General features: G+C 40.9%; 1 long non-coding RNA gene across 1 annotated transcript; it reads right to left on the bottom strand.

The window, feature by feature from the left end:
• Nucleotides 1-12,303: 12,303 nt before the first annotated feature.
• LOC308119959 lies at nt 12,304-14,580 on the bottom strand. The gene is made up of 2 exons (XR_013936004.1): nt 13,848-14,580; nt 12,304-12,805 (listed from the first exon to the last, which is right to left on the bottom strand). It is a non-coding gene; the product is annotated as an uncharacterized lncRNA (long non-coding RNA).
• Between the last annotated feature and the right edge of the window lie 1,671 nt (nt 14,581-16,251).

Raw genomic sequence — 16,251 nt, 5'->3', positions numbered from 1 at the left:
AGTCAGAACATTTCCATAGAGCCACTTTGCATCAGCAGCACCATGCTCCAGTGCTCTGGGAGAGTTTATAGTCCTGACAGTTGAAGACTGGATGACTGACAGCCGTCCTTCATGACAACAGAAGACAGAGAAATCCTCCTCATCAGAAACATGAGTGTGATCTGCGTCCTCATCTGGACTCTCCTCTGCTGCTGCTTCACAGGTAAAGTCCAGAGAATCAAACTCCTCTCCTCTGTCAACATCCGTCCCTCTGAAATGAAGCCCACAAAACCATGAGGCTGCTTGATGTTTCTGTCTGTGTTTCCTCAGAGTCCAGAGGCCAGGTCACTGTGACTCAGCCTGGAGCAGTCAGCTCTGCTCTGGGAGCCTCCGTCACCATCACATGTAGGACCAGTCAGGCTGTTTCTTCTGGTGGTGCTTATCACTATTTAGCCTGGTACCAACAGAGAGATGGACAACCTCCCAAATTGCTCATTTACTACACCAACTCTCGAGCATCAGGGACTCCAGCTCGTTTTACAGGCAGTGGATCAAACTCTGACTTCACGCTGACCATCAGTGGAGTTCAAGCTGAAGATGCTGCAGTTTATTACTGTCAGAGTTATCATGTTATCAACAGTCAGTTGGTGTTCACACAGTGAAAAACCGTCGTACAAAAACCTCCCTCAGTCAGACTGAACAGAAACTGACTGCTGCACACTGATACACTTCACTGAACACACACACACACACACACACACACACACACACACACACACACACACACACACACACACACACACACACACACACACACACACACACACACACACACACACACACACACACACACACACACACACACACACTTTAGAAATCTCTAACATAAACTGAACTTATGAATTTATTTATTGAGATCAGATGTTTCTTCACCAGAGGCAGTGGTGTTTCAACATGTAAATACTTGGTGGTGAGATTTTATTTCAGGTCTACTGAGCGCAGAGTTCAACACCACTTAATACCAAACTAAAGTTTGTGCAGAAGTTTTGTGCTCCAACATCTTTATGACAACCATATACTGTAGGATCCCATCTTGTGAAAAGGTTTAACACGGGGAATAGCCTCTGATTAGATAATTTAATAAACTAAACTGTGTCTCGGTGGGGAGTTGAACACGGGCCTACTGATTGCAAGGAAAGAATTCCTCCACTAGACGACCAGCATATTGATTTACAAGTGAGATTCTTACACAGATTTTATTATGACCTTACACTCACTTTACCTCCAGTTTCTCCTCTAAAGTCAGAGTTTTAAATTTATACACCAGTAAATAATCAACCTCATTCATTTGGATTCTTAACTGTTAGCTCTAGCGGTGCATAAGCTGGCGTCACAACTCACTCTGGTTCTGTCAAGCAGTGCCTACATTGACGCCAGCCAATCAGCTCTGAGCTTCTAAATCATCCTGTAGCAGGGCTTCGGGCTGCAAGCCCCACTCTACATAAAAATCACGTGATCTGAATGAATGTACCACAGCCTGAGCATGAACACTTACATATGACTGCATGAAATACAAACTGCATTGAGAGAGAGGAGCTCGTCCAACTCATGCAACCATCAGTGTGGATCAGGAGAAAACTCAGCCTGAAGCAGCAAGAGGAGACCAAGAACAGGGAAGTTCAATCCTCACACACAAATATGCAACTCAGGAGGAAGCTATATTCACAGAAAATAAAATACTATAGATGATCTTAAAGGATTAATAATGTACTTTGCCTGCAGTTATTTTTCACTGGTTCATCATGTGGTGCTCAGCTCCACCTGCCCCTAATGACCAACTGCTCCTGAAAAGAGGTCATAATAATAATTTCCTGGGGAATTGCACCCCAGGAACTCCTATCTAAGGTATTTTACTACATAAGGTCAAACAGGTTCAAAGATACCACGAGCCAAGACCATTTACAAATTAGTTAAAAAATATTTTTAATTAGATTAATAGATAAAAAGAAATATAACTGAATAAGGTCACACACCAGTCAAACATGTTCACACTAAAATGAGCAACTGGACAAGAAAGAGGGTGAGGTCAGGGCCGGAGCTCAGCATGCGGCAGGGCAACCAAATGAGACGGGAATCCTCAACTGAATCACCTGTGACACTGCAAATACTCACAGAATCAAAGTAAGAGGGAGACGACTGTGAAGACTGCACCACCACTATGGAAGAAACTGCTGCAGTCAACCTACACTACCTGGAGACTAAGAAAACACAGGTTGATAAAACCTCCCCACAAGCTCAGACAACTGGTGTGGACAAAGTGAAGAAATCAAATACAATCACATCATTAAGAGAAACCAAAAGAAAGGAAACAAATACAGAGAACTAAAACAATTTATGCAATGAAGGAAATGCACTGAAAGGAACCTGAATAGTTAAATTCTAAACAACAGAATTAAAGGAAAGAAATGAGGGTGGAAAACATTGTGCTGGAGTCACTTGGCGTGGGGCGATCCAGCAGGCCCCAGCACAGCCTGTGAGAGCGTCTAAAAGACAGTGGCTTATCATGAATCCTTGATTAAAGGCAAACTGCCCCCAACCCTGTCTGAAGCAAACATTTCTCTTCTTCTAAAAAAAGGCAAGGATCCCCTTGAATGCCATAATTACAGACCCATCTCACTTTTGAATGTTGAATAAAAGATTCTTGCTGAAGTCTTGGCCACACGCCAACAATAGGCTCTGCCTCCCCAGATTTCCACCAATCAGACTGAGTTCATGGCAGGAAGAAGTTCCTCATTAAACACCAGACGACTCCTCAACATTATCGGCTCCACCAACCCTGTAATACCTGAGGCTGTACTCTCGTTAGACGCAGATAAATCTTTTGACAGGGTTTAGTGGGAATACCTGTACTACGCCTTGTCAAAATTTGGTTTCAGCCCCGACTGTATTGTCTGGATTAGGCTGTTTTATAAGTCCCTAACTGTCCACATCCTCACAAACAGTGTGAGATCACCCTCCTTCCCCCTTCTCCGGAGAGAGTTGGGACCCTCGTTGAGAGTAAGCTGGATATGCAGTGTTGCTACAGATACCTTGAAGAAGTAATCCAATTAATGATGACTAATTACTCCTTTAAAAAGTAACTTAGTTACTTTACTGATTACTTGTTTTTAAAAGTAACTAAGTTAGATTGCAAGTAACTTTTTAGTTACTTTCAGCAGCTGCCAACAACATGCCCCCCTCAATCTCAACATAAAAATGACAACTGGTTTTACCAGAAACCGAGTTCTGATCACTGCCTGGCCTCCTGCTGATACATTTTTAACCTTTGACCTTCATTCTTTGTTGTATTTATATCTGACTCATGGTTTTATTATCAGATTTTATGTATTACTGGTATTTATTAGTACATAGTCTATTCTATTGTTGCACTATTTATCTGTTTTAAATAGAGCAATAGTATTTATTTGTTTGCACAACCTGCTCTATGCAATATTTTAATATGGAGAATGGAGGAGTGGCCGGTTCTTTGTGATGTCGAAACAAGGAACCCAAAAGTAAAGACGGATAATCGGAGGAAAAGGGAACAATTTATTTCTCCGCAAAACACAAAGCGAGCCGGAGTGCGGCTGAAAAAACTAAAAACTGAAGTGCATGCAGCAAGCGTCGGAGACGAAACGGCAGGCGACACCGGGACCACTCAGAAGAGTGGGGAGAAGGGGAGAGAGGGAGGAGAGATGCACCAAACAGGAAACACAGAACATCACAACTTACATTGCTATTGCAAATATACTCAATAGTCTACTTTTGGAGCAACTATTCTGGCGGCACGAGTATCTATCTGTGATGCAAAGGCTTTTTATACTGCATTTCTGCATGATGACCTGGTTTTTGAAGCCATAAAAAGGTTAGTGAGGGGTGGATTGACTCAGACCAGCACTAGTGAAGGCCGAGGTGTGAAATGCAAGGCTGCCACTGTTAAAATCTAATCCAACCATTTATAGGACATGCAAATACGTTTCAACTTCCAGGTTTTATTGAAAGATATAAATAAGGATGTGAGGATATAAACACTCTCATATACTATTTTTCCATTCATTCATCTTCTAAACCGCTTTGCCATTATTATTTTATTGCTGTAGAAAAGTCATGAAAGACCAAAGATTGAGGTGAAAACTGTCTTTATTTTGTCAAAGCTTGAAGAAAATGATGATGAAGGAAGATGAATATTGATGAAGTCAGTTTGCTTTGATGATAGAAAAAAGTGAAAGAGGGTGAATGACAGAGGTGAGATCAGTGTGAGAGTAAAAGCAGTGTGAGAGTCCCAGTGAGTCCGGTCAGGACTGGGAACACTGGTCTCTCCTCAGTGTCTCTCTGAGGGGAGTCTGGGAGCCCCGGGTGGCCTCACAGGTCACAGAGCCCACCTTCCTCCACTGGTCTGCAGGGAGCCTCAGGGTGCTGCTCCAGCTGTAGAGGCCGTCCTGCAGCACCCCGGGGCTCCTGCTCTCCTCCCAGCTGCTGCTGCTGCTGCTGTCCTCCACCTTCCAGCTCAGACTCCAGTCTGAGGGGAAGCCCTCGTTGGCCAGGCACATGAGCGTGGCCTTCCCCTGCTGCAGCTCCTCTCTGGAGGGGGGCAGCACCGTCAGGGTGGGGCGGGTATCACCTAGGAGACACCAATCAAATTAGAGGACAGGGAGCACCCAGCTGTCAATCAAGCAGCACACACCTGGACAGCTTTAGTGGGACAGAGCTGATTCTGTCCTGGAAGAAGTTGCTGTCAGAGGCTTTTTCTGCTCCAGCAGTCACTCACTCACACATTGTTTCACTTCCCTTTAAGAAGCCTCTCATGCACATCAGCACAGAGAGAATCATCCAACACTTTGACCTGAAACACCTCAAACTACACAGGAAGGAACACAAGCTGATGCCTCAACGTTTACTCTTCATTTGCATCAACGTAAGGTTTACACTTTAGAACTTATGACTGGAAACTTTAACATGAACTTCAAATCTAAATTAATATTTTCAATTATTAGGAGCAAAATGTGAGAAAAGACTGTGAAAATTATATCAAGAGGTTTTCATAATTTGACAACATTTATCATCAGTATTTCTATTTTACTGTAAAATAACAATATTAATAATGCATTTTAAAGTAAGAAGAGAAACAGAATTGGGAAACATTCTATAGAACCAAGAATAAATCCAGCTGTGATGAAGAGACACTCAATAAAACAAGAAGAATAAAACCTGCACACATTCCAACACAAACACATTTCAAACAGTGGACATGTCAACTAAAACTCAGCCCAAAGACAGACCAGTGCACCAGAAATGTCACTAAATACACAGGTCAGTGTAAAAACAGCTTCAACATGAGACTGGTCGAGTTAAAACAGTGTGTTCCACAGCCATCAGGCTCTAACTGAGAACTTTTAAAGACTGACAATAATTTTTGTTTTGTCATTTAATCCGAATGAGATTTTAATCCGGTGTAGATTTAAAACTAATAACTTTTCTCTGTGATAAAATTAAAGTGAAACAGAGCTGAGCTAAACTACATGAAATCAATGGAGATTAAAACTTGATCACTACAATAATTATTAAGAAAAAAAAACATCTTTCGAATCTCAAATCCTTGAAAACAAGGTTTAATGTATGAATTTGAATTATTTAGTTGAAAGTATTAAAAGGAGAATAAACTTACTTCCAACATCCAGTCTGGTTCCTCCACCGAACGTGTACCACAGTGATACAAACTCATTGAGCCGCTGTACAAAAACCTCTGACTGTAGAGAGACGCCGCTCTCTGATTGTGAAACAAACAAACTCACCAAAACAACTTTTACCACCTGATCCTAACGGAACACAAGAGAACAATTCTTTCATCTGCAATGTCTACTTGAAATACATATATTTATAGAGATTGTTTTAAAGATCATTTTCTATTATTTCTATTATGTCTATTGGAATTTATTCCTAAATGGATTTGACAGCAAAAATAGAAATTTAAATATAAAAACTACAGACGTATGTTTAATTATTCAGTTTAATTCCTTAATATTGTCATGAAAGTTATAACCCAGAGTGAAAATGAGAGATGAAAGTGATCCAGCTCCCTGTTGGAGTCAGTCAGAACATTTCCATAGAGCCACTTTGCATCAGCAGCACCATGCTCCAGTGCTCTGGGAGAGTTTATAGTCCTGACAGTGGAAGACTGGATGACTGACAGCCGTCCTTCATGACAACAGAAGACAGAGAAATCCTCCTCATCAGAAACATGAGTGTGATCTGCGTCCTCATCTGGACTCTCCTCTGCTGCTGCTTCACAGGTAAAGTCCAGAGAATCAAACTCCTCTGCTCTGTCAACATCCGTCACTCTGAAATGAAGCCCACAAAACCATGAGGCTGCTTGATGTTTCTGTCTGTGTTTCCTCAGAGTCCAGAGGCCAGGTCACAGTGACTCAGCCTGGAGCAGTCAGCTCTGCTCCGGGAGCCTCCGTCACCATCACATGTAGGACCAGTCAGAATGTTTATGTTGATAGTGATGGTGACCATTTAGCCTGGTACCAACAGAGAGATGGACAACCTCCTAAATTGCTCATTTACTACACCAGCCGTCGAGCATCAGGGACTCCAGCTCGTTTTACAGGCAGTGGATCAAACTCTGACTTCACTCTGACCATCAGTGGAGTTCAAGCTGAAGATGCTGCAGTTTATTACTGTCAGAGTGCTCATTCCATCAACAGTCAGTGGGTGATCACACAGTGAAAAACCGTCGTACAAAAACCTCCCTCAGTCAGACTGAACAGAAACTTACTGCTGCACACTGATACACTTCACTGAACACACACACACACACACACACACACACACACACACTTTAGAAATCTCTAACATAAACTGAACTTATGAATTTATTTATTGAGATCAGATGTTTCTTCACCAGAGGCGGTGGTGTTTCAACATGTAAATACTTGGTGGTGAGATTTTATTTCAGGTCTACTGAGCGCAGAGTTCAACACCACTTAATACCAAACTACAGTTTGTGCAGAAGTTTTGTGCTCCAACATCTTTATAACAACCATATCCTGTAGGATCCCATCTTGTGAAAAGGTTTAACACGGGGAATAGCCTCTGATTAGATAATTTAATAAACTAAACTGTGTCTCTGTGGGGAGTTGAACACGGGCCTACTGATTGCAAGGAAAGAATTCCTCCACTAGACAAGCAGCATATTGATTTACAAGTAAGATTCTTACACAGATTTTATTATGACCTTACACTCACTTTACCTCCAGTTCCTCCTCTAAAGTCAGAGTTTTAAATTTACACACCAGTAAATAACCAACCTCATTCATTTGGATTCTTAACTGTTAGCTCCAGCGGCGCAAAAGCTGGCGTCACAACTCACTCTGGTTCTGTCAAGCAGTGCCTACATTGACGCCAGCCAATCAGCTCCGAGCTTCTAAATCATCCTGCAAGCCCCACTCTAAATAAAAATCATGTGATCTGAATGAATGTACCACAGTCTGAGCATGAACACTGACATTTGACTGCATGAAATACAAACTGCATTGAGAGAGAGGAGCTCGTCCAACTCATGCAACCATCAGTGTGGATCAGGAGAAAACTCAGCCTGAAGCAGCAAGAGGAGACCAAGAACCAGGAAGTTCAATCCTCACACACAAATATGCAACTCAGGAGGAAGCTATATTCACAGAAAATAAAATACTATAGATGATCTTAAAGAGTTAATAATGTACTTTGCCTGCAGTTATTTTTCACTGGTTCATCATGTGGTGCTCAGCTCCACCTGCCCCTAATGACCAACTGCTCCTGACCAGAGGTCATAATACTAATTTCCTGGGGAATTGCACCCCAGGAACTCCTATCTAAGGTATTTTACTACATAAGGTCAAACAGGTTCAAAGATACCACGAGCCAAGACCATTTACAAATCAATTAAAAAATATTTTTAATTATATTAATAAAGTCAAACATGTTCACACTAAAATGAGCAACTAGACAAGAAAGAGGGTGAGGTCAGGGCCGGAGCTCAGCATGCGGCAGGGCAACCAAATGAGACGGGAATCCTCAACTGAATCACCTGTGACACTGCAAATACTCACAGAATCAAAGTAAGAGGGAGACGACTGTGAAGACTGCACCACCACTATGGAAGAAACTGCTGCAGTCAACCTACACTACCTGGAGACTAAGAAAACACAGGTTAATAAAACCTGCCCACAAGCTCAGACAACTGGTGTGGACAAAGTGAATAAATCAAATACAATCACATCATTAAGAGAAACCAAAAGAAAGGAAACAAATACAGAGAACTAAAACAATTTATGCAATGAAGGAAATGCACAGAAAGGAACCTGAATAGTTAAATTCTAAACAACAGAATTAAAGGAAAGAAATGAGGGTGGAAAACATTGTGCTGGAGTCACTTGGCGTGGGGCGATCCAGCAGGCCCCAGCACAGCCTGTGAGAGCGTCTAAAAGACAGTGGCTTATCATGAATCCTTGATTAAAGGCAAACTGCCCCCAACCCTGTCTGAAGCAAACATTTCTCTTCTTCTAAAAAAAGACAAGGATCCCCTTGAATGCCATAATTACAGACCCATCTCACTTTTGAATGTTGAATAAAAGATTCTTGCTGAGGTCTTTGCCACACGCCAACAATAGACTCTGCCTCCCCAGATTTCCACCAATCAGACTGAGTTCATGGCAGGAAGAAGTTCCTCATTAAACACCAGACGACTCCTCAACATTATCGGCTCCACCAACCCGGTAATACCTGAGGCTGTACTCTCGTTAGACGCAGAGAAATCTTTTGACAGGGTTTAGTGGGAATACCTGTACTACGTCTTGTCAAAATTTGGTTTCAGCCCCGACTGTATTGTCTGGATTAGGCTGCTTTATAAGTCCCTAACTGTCCACATCCTCACAAACTATGTGAGATCTCCCTCCTTCCCCCTTCTCCAGAGCACAAGACAGGGATGCCCCTTCTCCCTCCCCCTATTTGCTCTCGCTGTCGAACCGTTGGCCATCTGGCTCCAGGGGTAAGAGAAATTTTTTTGGAATCACCAGAAATACCATCACTGAAAAGCTCTCACTATATGTGGACGATCTGTTATTATATATATCAAACTATGGCTCATAAGTCCCAGTTATCATAGATATTTTAACTCAATTCGAAAAATACACTGGTTATAAATAAAATTTCTGTAAAAGTGAAGTCCTCCCTGTCAACCACCTGTCTAGGATGATGCCGTCCTTCTCTTTTCCATTTAGAACAGTCCTGCAAGGGTTTAAATACCTCGGCATATTTATCACGACTTCTATTGAGGACCTTTTTAAAAGAAATGTTCCTCCTCTCGTTGAGAGTAAGCTGGATATGCAGTGTTGCTACAGATACCTTGAAGAAGTAATCCAATTACTGATGACTAATTACTCTTTTAAAAAGTAACTTAGTTACTTTACTGATTACTTGTTTTTAAAAGTAACTCAGTTAGATTGCAAGTAACTTTTTAGTTACTTTCAGCAGCTGCCAACAACATGCCCCTCTCAATCTCAACATAAAAATGACAACTGGTTTTACCAGAAACCGAGTTCTGATCACTGCCTGGCCTTCTGCTGATACATATTTAACCTTTGACCTTCATTCTTTGTTGTATTTATATCTGACTCATGGTTTTATTATCAGATTTTTACTATTACTGGTATTTATTAGTACATAGTTTATTCTATTGTTGCACTATTTATCTGTTTTAAATAGAGCAATAGTATTTATTTGTTTGCACAACCTGCTCTATGCAATATTTTAATATGGAGAATGGAGGAGTGGCCGGTTCTTTGTGATGTCGAAACAAGGAACCCAAAAGTAAAGACGGATAATCGGAGGAAAAGGGAACAATTTATTTCTCCGCAAAACACAAAGCGAGCCGGAGTGCGGCTGAAAAAACAAAAAACTGAAGTGCATGCAGCAAGCGTCGGAGACGAAATGGGAGGCGACACCGGGACCACTCAGAAGAGTGGGGAGAAGGGGAGAGAGGGAGGAGAGATGCACCAAACAGGAAACACAGAACATCACAACTTACATTGCTATTGCAAATATACTCAATAGTCTATTTTTGGAGCAACTAAGATGTCTGAAGCTAAAAGCACTATTGGCAGAAGTTTTGTTTAGCTAGAAAGGATTGTAAAACTCACTTATTGAATCAGAATTCTTCTCAGAATGACTTAAGAACTTATTTAAACTTTATTGAGTCATCACAACAAAAAAACTAAACAATTACACTCTGCAGTCTTGTAGCTCTTATTTATGTTAACTTAAACAACTTCACCTGGTTTTTGTGGCAAATAAAAAAATATATAGAATGAAACCCAGTGAATCAGTTTGACTAACATATAAATTATAAAAAACTACAACATAAACAGTTTTCAGTAAAACCAATCAGAAGAACCCAATTCTAATTCAAAGTGTCTTTGGCTGGTTGGGTTGAAAATAAATCCTAAAAAAAGTGCAAATACAATAATAAAAATAAATAAATAAATCTTATAATATAATATTCTCTTATAATATAATATTCTCAGAATAAAGTCAAAATTCAGACTTTTTAAGTCTCCAAGGAGAAACTCTTCACTTTGATAACTTTTCATCTGGTGAATACAACTATGTACATGATTCAATGTTTTAAGAGCATTATCAGTTGTTATTGTCATTGTGCTCACAAATAATACATTAGTGTAATCTTAAGCTCCATGGTATGAACTTATAACGATAATTATAACAAATACAAATAAGGATGACATTATTTGTATTAAAAGAATAATATAATAAAAAAAAAAGAAAACACAAAATTGACTAGGGAAGCAGAGGGTCTCATTATTCTTTTGGGAAAAATTCTTTAAATAACTCAATAGTTTTATTGCTTTTTTTGGTGTTTATGTTACTTAGTGTTTTAATGTGTTCTTTAAATTCAATATAAAACTGAACAAAAATTTGGGTTTACCTTTGCTAATCTGCATTTGTGAATGTGACATTTTCCAACTAGAAATATTAAATTAACTATAAATTCTATGTCTTTATTTTTGTAAGTAAAATATGCAATTACACTTTTACAATCAATTTGAGCATGATTTTAGTTTTACACAGTATATAATTCCACTCTCACTTATCCGGGTGGCAAGTACTGTCACCCAGATCACATTGCATCGATTAAGAACCTTCCTAAAGGTGGTGAGCCCACAGGAAGGTGGCGCCCGGTGCGGTACACCACCTTCAGGAAGGTTCTTAATAGATGCAATGTGATCTGGGTGCTCAGACTGCCACCCCCGCCACCTGGAAACAGATAAGCTGGATGGATGGATGATTCAAAATGCCTAAACCATTAATAAACAGCAGGGTTTTATCCTCAGAACTTCTTGATATTGTAGGTGACTCTTCATCAGGTGAAGTAACCCAGTGCCGAAGGCTTTTATGACACAAATAGATATTGGTGACTCAGGACCCGCCAGCAGGCCTCGGGTGACGTCAGCGTATTCAAGCCCTCTGATTGGATCGTCAGAGAGTTCACTCTCCAGCGTCTGAAGCGAGCTGCATTAACAATATTACAGTTGTGTTTGTTTAATAGTGGTTTTGTCAACCTACAATGGCTAAAGGAGAAGATAAAGAGGTTTGGTTGCAGATTTATTGTCAAAACAATTTTCAAATAGGACTTTTCCTAGAGGTCTTTGAACGCACCGCAGGGCTCCAAGCACACAGAGGTCCGGTACACTTTACTTGTGCTCACTACAACTTCCATGGCAGGATTCAGGATTATGTTATTTGCCATTATGTTCTTTTCAAACAACGAAAAACTGATGTTTGTCACCGTCCACGGTCCCCAGAAATTTTGGGAATAACAGCCGCTTTTTTTATGCAGCTGAAACAGAAAGAGACTTGAACTTTGATTTTTTTTCATCCATAAAGGTATTTATTCCGGCGGCACGATCTGTGATGCAAAGGCTTTTTATACTGCATTTCTGCATGATGACCTGGTTTTTGTAGCCATAAAAAGGTTAGTGAGGGGTGGATTGACTCAGACCAGCACTAGTGAAGGCCGAGGTCTGAAATGCAAGGCTGCCACTGTTAAAATCTAATCCAACCATTTATAGGACATGCAAATACGTTTCAACTTCCAGGTTTTATTGAAAGATATAAATAAGGATGTGAAGATATAAACACTCTCATATAGTATTTTTCCATTCATTCATCTTCTAAACCGCTTTGCCATGATTATTTTATTGCTGTAGAAAAGTCATGAAAGACCAAAGATTGAGGTGAAAACTGTCTTTATTTTGTCAAAGCTTGAAGAAAATGATGATGAAGGAAGATGAATATTGATGAAGTCAGTTTGCTTTGATGATAGAAGAAAGTGAAAGAGGGTGAATGACAGAGGTGAGATCAGTGTGAGAGTAAAAGCAGTGTGAGAGTCCCAGTGAGTCCGGTCAGGACTGGGAACACTGGTCTCTCCTCAGTGTCTCTCTGAGGGGAGTCTGGGAGCCCCGGGTGGCCTCACAGGTCACAGAGCCCACCTTCCTCCACTGGTCTGCAGGGAGCCTCAGGGTGCTGCTCCAGCTGTAGAGGCCGTCCTGCAGCACCCCGGGGCTCCTGCTCTCCTCCCAGCTGCTGCTGCTGCTGCTGCTGTCCTCCACCTTCCAGCTCAGACTCCAGTCTGAGGGGAAGCCCTCGTTGGCCAGGCACATGAGCGTGGCCTTCCCCTGCTGCAGCTCCTCTCTGGAGGGGGGCAGCACCGTCAGGGTGGGGCGGGTATCACCTAGGAGACACCAATCAAATTAGAGGACAGGGAGCACCCAGCTGTCAATCAAGCAGCACACACCTGGACAGCTTTAGTGGGACAGAGCTGATTCTGTCCTGGAAGAAGTTGCTGTCAGAGGCTTTTTCTGCTCCAGCAGTCACTCACTCACACATTGTTTCACTTCCCTTTAAGAAGCCTCTCATGCACATCAGCACAGACAGAATCATCCAACACTTTGACCTGAAACACCTCAAACTACACAGGAAGGAACACAAGCTGATGTCTCAACGTTTACTCTTCATTTGCATCAACGTTATCAGAAAGTTTACACTTTAGAACTTATGACTGGAAACTTTAACATGAACTTCAAATCTAAATTAATATTTTCAATTATTAGGAGCAAAATGTGAAATAAACAGTAAATAAAGATGTTTTCTTTGGAGGATTTGATTATTTTACATTTATCATCAGTATTTCTATTTTACTGTAAAATAACATGAATTGTAAAGAATCAGCAGAAACAGAATTGGGAAACATTCTATAGAACCAAGAATAAATCCAGCTGTGATGAAGAGACACTCAATAAAACAAGAAGAATAAAACCTGCACACATTCCAACACAAACACATTTCAAACAGTGGACATGTCAACTAAAGCTCAGCCCAAAGACAGACCAGTGCACCAGAAATGTCACTAAATACACAGGTCAGTGTAAAAACAGCTTCAACATGAGACTGGTCGAGTTAAAACAGTGTGTTCCACAGCCATCAGGCTCTAACTGAGCACTTTTAAAGACTGACAATATCTTTTGTTTTGTCATTTAATCCGAATGAGATTTTAATCCGGTGTAGATTTAAAACTAATAACTTTTCTCTGTGATAAAATTAAAGTGAAACAGAGCTGAGCTAAACTACATGAAATCAATGGAGATTAAAACTTGATCACTACAATAATTATTAAGAAAAAAAAACATCTTTCTAATCTCAAATCCTTGAAAACAAGGTTTAATGTATGAATTTGAATTATTTAGTTGAAAGTATTAAAAGGAGAATAAACTTACCTCCAACATCCAGTCTGGTTCCTCCACCGAACGTGTACCACAGTGATACAAACTCATTGAGCCGCTGTACAAAAACCTCTGACTGTAGAGAGACGCCGCTCTCTGATTGTGAAACAAACAAACTCACCAAAACAACTTTTACCACCTGATCCTAACGGAACACAAGAGAACAATTCTTTCATCTGCAATGTCTACTTGAAATACATATATATATATATGTTTTAAAGATCATTTTCTATTATTTCTATTATGTCTATTGGAATTTATTCCTAAATGGATTTGACAGCAAAAATAGAAATTTAAATATAGAAACTACAGACGTATGTTTAATTATTCAGTTTAATTCCTTAATATTGTCATGAAAGTTATAACCCAGAGTGAAAATGAGAGATGAAAGTGATCCAGGTCCCTGCTGGAGTCAGTCAGAACATTTCCATAGAGCCACTTTGCATCAGCAGCACCATGCTCCAGTGCTCTGGGAGAGTTTATAGTCCTGACAGTGGAAGACTGGATGACTGACAGCCGTCCTTCATGACAACAGAAGACAGAGAAATCCTCCTCATCAGAAACATGAGTGTGATCTGCGTCCTCATCTGGACTCTCCTCTGCTGCTGCTTCACAGGTAAAGTCCAGAGAATCAAACTCCTCTCCTCTGTCAACATCCGTCCCTCTGAAATGAAGCCCACAAGACCATGAGGCTGCTTGATGTTTCTGTCTGTGTTTCCTCAGAGTCCAGAGGCCAGGTCACAGTGACTCAGCCTGCAGCAGTCAGCTCTGCTCTGGGAGCCTCCGTCACCATCGCATGTAGGACCAGTCAGAACCCAAGCTATTTAGCCTGGTACCAACAGAGAGATGGACAACCTCCTAAAATGCTCATTTACTCCACCAACTCTCGAGCATCAGGGACTCCGGCTCGTTTTACAGGCAGTGGATCAAACTCTGACTTCACTCTGACCATCAGTGGAGTTCAAGCTGAAGATGCTGCAGTTTATTACTGTCAGAGTTATCATTACATCAACAGTCAGTGGGTGTTCACACAGTGAAAAACCGTCGTACAAAAACCTCCCTCAGTCAAACTGAACAGAAACTGACTGCTGCACACTGATACACTTCACTGAACACACACACACACACACACACACACACACACACACACACACACACACACACACACACACACACACACACACACACACACACACACACACACACACACACACACACACACACACACACACACACACACACACACACACACACACACATAACAACCTGAAATAATGATGTAAACCAGATAATCTCCTGCTGAACTTAAAATGGAAACATTAATTTCTACATTTTAAATTCACTTCATAAATAGTGCAGAAACATCTAATGTTACAGGGAGAAGCTTGTAGCTGTGATTTCAACCAGAAGGCAACATGGTGAGAGATTAGATGGGGACAGACCAAAGGGGGACAGAGGTTTTCTATCAGGGTCCCTGGACTTTGGAAGAAACCTGCCTGTGGAGATAAGGCTGACAGAATGTGGAGCTTCTTTGAAAAAGCTCCTTAAAACTCACTGGAACTCACATCATGATGATAAAACATGAGAAAAGAATGTGCCTCCCCTCAGTTGCTTTTCCCTCAGAATGACATCAGATGATCGAGATCAACTGATCCAACATTATTAAAACATTCAACTGGGTTTTGGAAAATAAAAATATCTCCTCTTGTGGAGAGAAGCAGCCATTTCTATCAGACCTCAGGAGGGAAAGGAGGAATTGGAAGGTGAGAATTATTATCCTGTAAGTCTCCTGAATAATGAGTACACATGATTCACTTCCATATTATCTAACAGAAGAGAAGTGACACTGCTGGTTTTAATACACAAGGACCAGACAGGCTTCATCAGACAAAGACAGACCAGGACAACGTCAGAAAAACTCTGCATGTTATGACACAAGTTACACAACAGAAACTGGAAACACTCACATTGAGTTTGGATGCAGAGGAAGCATCCGACTCAGTAAGATGGTCATTTCTATACAAAGTACTATCAAAGTTTGCTTCCTCACAACTATAATTAACACATTAGCAGCAAGACACAACAATCAAATGACTAGAATCAAAACCAATTCTTTTATTCTGGAAAGAGGAACCAGAAAAGGATGTTGTGTGTCGCCGCTCCTCTAGTCCTTGTTCATAAAACCCATGAGTCAATGGATTAGTAGAAGGTCAGATATAAAGCGGGTCACAATGAAACCAAGGGATTAAAAACTGGCCTTACTGGCTGTTGATTTACTGAGAAGTAAAACACAACCTCCACAGACACTCCAAAACTGATGAAACTGCTCCAGGAGCTTGGTCACATTTCTGGTTCAAAAAATAACATGAATAAAACTCAAGCATTCACGTTTAACTGT

This window comes from Lipophrys pholis, assembly GCF_963383615.2.
Source record: "Lipophrys pholis genome assembly, chromosome: 14".
NCBI classification, from domain to species: Eukaryota; Metazoa; Chordata; class Actinopteri; order Blenniiformes; family Blenniidae; genus Lipophrys; species Lipophrys pholis.
This window is presented reverse-complemented; position numbering and strand designations above follow the sequence as displayed.